We start from the raw sequence: 6,000 nt of genomic DNA, 5'->3' as shown, positions 1-6,000 counted from the left end.
TCAATACCTTTCATTATACAAAACAATTTACACACCATCTAATATTAATGTAAGAATGGAATTCTATGATAAAACTCTGGCATGATTATTACTTATCTTAACAAGGTAGACCATGCTGATAATTTGATCACCTTTGATAGTATTTGTTTCTGTATGCAGGATTTGACAATTACGCAGAAGGCTATAAATTTCATTGTTACCTTACTTGCGGTTCTTCTTTTTCTAGAGTTGCTTGAAGTGCACTTATTTTCTCTCTTTATCTGAGTGGGCTTAAGGGCACCTAGTTTGATTCATTGAATCTATCACCAAAAGTCTCCACTTGAATACATTCCATCCTTAAACAAACGGAATGGGCAGTATCTGATGGAAGATGGTCAATCTCAAGTCCAAGCTCAGGCCCAACAACTAGGTTTATGGTAAAGAGGATTCAAGAAGAGTGAGACTCTGCTACTAATGGCATAGAAACTTTCCTTTATATGTTCAAAGATTCCTCAGAGGACCATAAGAGTAGAGCCCAAGCCATGGGAGCTGAGCATCAACTAATTTCAGTTTATTTGTAATTTCAATAGAGTAGGGTACATTTAGCATAATAGGGGAGGTGTGCTTATCATTGTAGCTTGAGTAGAGCTTTTTATGGTAAGAAGTTGACCTAACTTCTAGAACTTTGCTCCTAGGGTGTGACATTGACTTTAGTCAATACCCTAACCACACCTCTTTTGTGTATTCTCCATCATACCTTTGCTCCTTGCTCTGTAAGGCACCATCTCTATAAATAGGGTGTTTTGGCTCATGTTTTTTTAAGATCAATTTATATGAGTAAATGCTGTCAAAATTATGCTAGCTTCTACTTTCTTGTCTAGACTCTCTATGTTAGACATTTTGATCATTACCTTCACCTTCTTTAAGGATATGGCCCAACCAATCACCCTCCATACTTATCATGCACCTCCAAGAAATCTATAGCTCTATATGAGCCTTCCTTGTTCCATCACTTGCTGCTGCCATTTTCACCTCATTCTCCAAGAAAAACCATTGGTCATGAATAACATTCCATCAGTATCTCCTACATGAATCTCCCTCTGGCTGCTCTTAGACATATACTTAGTTGCATTGTGGCAATCTCCACAAACCCTTAAATTTTTAACTACTCGCATGGGCAAACGACGAGGAATAAATATTAACCCAAAATTAATTGCAAGCTTTTCGCCATGGTGATTAAGCATCTTTATTTTCTCTGAATCCTCAACACCATGCAAAACAGAATTCATATCAGGCACATATCTCTGTTGTGCCATTTTATAAATCAGTTTTCAAGCTCAGAATGTATCTGATCTGAAAATGGGTTTCACAGATCATCAGTAGAAAAAAAAGTGTTCTTGGTTTTTATATTTGATCCAGCTACATCCTGACTCTTTTCTCAGACCCTTGTCTCTCATCCCTTTTCTCAATATGGCAACTTCTTCCCAATTTCCTTTATAGCACCATAGATGTTCAAAAGTAAGATGTAACTAGCGGTGTTATTGGTTCTAATTGTACAAGAGAGTCACCTGCCCACTTTGCCATTTCCATGTTTCTATAGAATCTACATGTACTTGATAAGGATGTCCAACCAATGGCATCAGGTCTGAAAGGTATCATCTTTATAAAAATTCCTTTCCTCCTCTAACCTCCCAGCTCCACTGAAGTGGTCAATCATGCACGTGTAATGTTCATTGACTCAAGTATCTGATTTCCTTCCTCTACTAGTCCTGCTCTACTGCAAGCTGAAAGAATCCCAATAAAAGTAACCTTGTCGGGTTTGAAACCATGGTCAACACGCTTTCAAACAACCTTATTGTTTCATTTCATTGCTTTACCAAACTTTGCATATTCAGAAACAAGTGCAGTTCATGAGACTTCATCCACAAATATAATTTCACTAAAAAGTCTATGAGAGTGTTCAATGTTTCCACATTTACCATATGTAACCAGAGCATTGGAAACAGTAATAAAAGAAATTAAGCCAGAAATCAAAGCTCTGCATGAAACTAAGCACCCTCTTCTTGGGTAGTAAGTTTTGCACATGAGCTTATTACACCCCTGAGGATGAAATCATCTGGCTCCATCCCAAATCTTTGCATATCTCAAAATATTTTAACAAGCTTCTTCACGATAACCATTCTGACCATAGTCCGCCAACATCGCAGTCCAAGATACATCATTCTTGCAAGTCATTGTCCAAGAAACTGATTCCGCTGATTTTATATTCTTACACTTACAATACATGTAAACAAGAGCGCTCCCAACAAATATATTATTCTGATTAATCCGTCCTAATTATATAAGCATGAACTTGCTTGCCTTCTTGAAAATCCGTAACACCACCACAAGCTGTTAACACGCCTCCAAAAGTGTTCTGATTCATCTCAAAATTTTGTAATCTCATCTTTGAATAAATCAATAGCTTTTATGTCAAAGCCATTCTGAGTAAATCCCGCAATCATTGCTGTCAAGGAAATATAATCCTTTCCCCGCATTTCATAAAACAAACTGCCTCCAATCCTCAATTCTACCGCATCGCATAAGCCCTGCACTGAGTGTATTAAACAACCATATTCTTCTCGGACATTTCATCAAAACCCTGTCTTGCACAAAATATTGCCCCGTTTTGGAGTACATATGCACCAAAGAACTCCCAACAAAAACATGAGACTGAAACCACATTTCACCACATGCCCATGAATCTGCGGACCCAAAAGAACATAATCCTCATTAGATGCAAGTATAAGCATAGTGGATAATCCAACCCAACCAAATTAAATGACCCATCATTCAAAATCATATTATAAGACTTCACCGATTGAATAAGGAAACCACGACCAGCGTAGCCGGAAATAAGGCAATTCCATGAGACCCTGTCTGGGGCTGGCATTGCATCAAACACGCGTTTCATCTCAGGAAGACGACCCAGTTTTGAATACGAGGAGAGAGAAGTGTGTTCCAAGACTAGAGATTCCGTTGAGGCATTTGATCACCGCGCGCATAAATGGCGCTTCCAAGTTTTGCAGAGGCAATTACTAAGTTGTTTAGCATAAAGGTTTATGCCTTTGATTATGTTGCAACCGATCTTCTTTGTGTGGCGGCAATGTTTGAGAACCTCGCAGTATTGGTTAGACAAAGACATGGAATTGAATTGTTTTAAGATACTCAAATACATTGAGTTAGCCTTGCTTTCTCTCAGTTCCGTTCGACATTAATTATAAAAGAAAAAGTATTTTATCCTTGAGAATAACATAATTATCAAAAAGTTTCAAAAAAGAAATTACTCCATCATGTTGCTCAGAGAGATTGATCAAAACTAAGACCATGTTTTAATTCATTTAAAAATATTTTTATTTGTGAAAAGATCTTATTTTTTTTAGAAAAATGAATTATTGATTATTTTATTTATAATTATGTATAATTAAAGAATGTTACTAATTTATGAAATAATATAGACAACTATAATTATAATATTTTAAATATTTTTATAAATTTTATTATTTAAATTTAGGTTTAGGTTTAGATTTAAGATTTTCTAAAACTTTAATATTTTTATATTTTAAATTTTAAATGGGTTTAGTATAATATTTTTTATTTTTAACGTATATTTCCTGCGAGACCGTTAATTTTGAAAAATCAAGTGAAAAAAATTAAAGTTTTTATAATATATTTTTAAATTAAAATGAGATTAGAAATAAAAGATTGAAATTAATACATTTTTTTTATCTTTCAATTATTTTAAACTTTAAATTAACTTTAGATAAATAAAGCCTAGGCTATATGCAATATAATTCTTCAAAATAACCCATTGTCTAATTTGACTAAATGACCCATTGTCTAATTTGACTAAATGAAAAAAGTTAGAATCCAATTAATAAAAGGATAAAAAAAATTAATTAACAACCAATGATTTTGAAGCTACACTCTAATTATCAAAATGCCATCTTTAGTTTGTAAACACGTCACGTATAAAAAAGTAAAATATTTCTTTGAATTTAGTATTTCAGGATATATTTATGAATTTAAATTTCTTAAACACTTTTTTGGATTGAGCTTTAAGAAATCCTTTTTTCAAAGTATTATTACAAGTTTTTTTAGAAATGAGATTTTGGTTTTTCAATTCTATTTTAAAATTTTATTTTTAGAATCCGAAAAATTTATTACATATATATTTTCCAAAAGAATTTCCAATTTTGGAATAAATGACAATTATAAAATTTTAAAAATTCACTATATGCAGGTTCAAAATGATTATGATTATATGTGCATGTTCAAAATGATTATGATTATATGCATGTTCAAAATGATTATATGCAGGAAGGAATTGACAACATCTTTAGTTTGCGAACTCCAACTCACCCATAAAAAAAACGCACTAAAATAATTCATTATATCCATACTTTAACACATATTTTCCATAATCTTGAGTTTATATTTTTCAGTGTCACTTCTTTAAATATATGTCTATCTAATATTTTGGAAAATAATATACCACAACTTAACTCTTTATTATTATTATTATTATTGGTTACATTTCAGGTTAACATTATACTGTTTAAATGGTGAAAAAAATATCAACAAATTATTTGGTGCTGGTGCGAATAATATAAAATTTGATTTATCGTGTTTGAGTCACACAGATGAAAAATAAAATAATTTTTTTTCACACAGCTAAATAAATTATTATTCGTCCAGGCGCTTAACAAAAAAACTCTTCACTACCTCTAATATTCTGTGCAATGATCTTGAAGAAATAAAATAATTCATTCCTAACTTTTTTATGGTTTTTGTTTGGATTAATTTAGATTACAAACTCTTTTTTCTCCTCTTTTCAGATATGAAGCACTATTTTAAAATAAAAAAAAGAAGAAGATGAAGACACCCTTAAGATTAAAGGAGTGGAAAAATATTCTCTTCAGGGAAACATATTGTGGATCAAATCAGACATCTTTCGTACTTGGTAAAAACTGATAACTATACAATCAAGTGTGAGTTACAACTATTTGGGAAGCAGAAAAGAGAAATTTTGAGATAAGAAGAGAGTATATATTATAGCCATGTTTCATAGTTGAAGCCTCGTTTGTGTTGATCTTCTAATGTTAAGGAACGATCTCTACCAGCAGGAAGAGAAGGGAACGGAGCCAGCTTCACATAAATATCATCCTTTACATCATTGGCACCTCTACATGAGAAAATAGATTTGCTTAACCTAAAGTTAGATCCAACACCCTTTTTGTTCTTCCTTGGCACCTTGCAATTCTTCTCACTTTTGGTACACTCCTTGTACGCTACAAGAAAAGGGTCTTCCTGCCATCTAAACCCCTTCTCCTTCTCAGAAGTGCTTCTGCGAGGAGGTTGTAGTTGGCAAGGAGGAAGAGGAATCTTCTTGTCCTGAATTTCCAGCATTCTCCTTGAGTTGCTCCTCAAATGGTTAGAAGCTAATGGTGGTAAGGGGGAAGCTAGTGTTTGATTCATCCCTATATCTAGAGGGAAATCACTGTTGGGGGTCTTACAAACACCAGGTTTGTCTTCCCACGAAAAGGGTATGCTTCCATGTGAATGAGACTTCCTATGGCTCATATTACCATCACCAATATGAAAAATGGTTCAAATGATGGAGAAGGTGTTAGAGAATGGGGCTTTAAAGCTTTAACTTGTGTGGTTTCTATTCTATATAACGGTTAATGATATCTAAAGGGCAAGTAGATAGAGCGTGAAGAGAAAGCGAATTATTGCTTTTAAAATAATTAAAGGAAGCAGATCATGGAGGCCAAGAAAAAAAAATTGCGTCAAATTAATTTTGGTCTTAGGGTTTTAATTTTCCATAATGGTGACAAATCAGGAGTTAAAGAGATATGTTTATGTCAAATTTTGTTTGTTACCACTTGCAAGTTGCAACGACAATTCAATTGTTGATTTATTATGGGTAGGTGGAATGTGATGGATTCAATGACTGGTATTTGAAGTGTATGCATCTTG

General features: G+C 33.4%; 1 pseudogene; it reads right to left on the bottom strand.

Moving 5' to 3' along the window:
* LOC137805957 (putative pentatricopeptide repeat-containing protein At1g68930) lies at window positions 1-3,163 on the bottom strand (annotated as a pseudogene).
* Window positions 3,164-6,000: the final 2,837 nt, after the last annotated feature.

This window comes from Phaseolus vulgaris, chromosome 3 (genome assembly GCF_000499845.2).
Source record: "Phaseolus vulgaris cultivar G19833 chromosome 3, P. vulgaris v2.0, whole genome shotgun sequence".
Taxonomy (NCBI): domain Eukaryota; kingdom Viridiplantae; phylum Streptophyta; class Magnoliopsida; order Fabales; family Fabaceae; genus Phaseolus; species Phaseolus vulgaris.
Note: the sequence above shows the minus strand (reverse complement) of the source record. Positions and strands in the feature narration are given on the sequence as shown.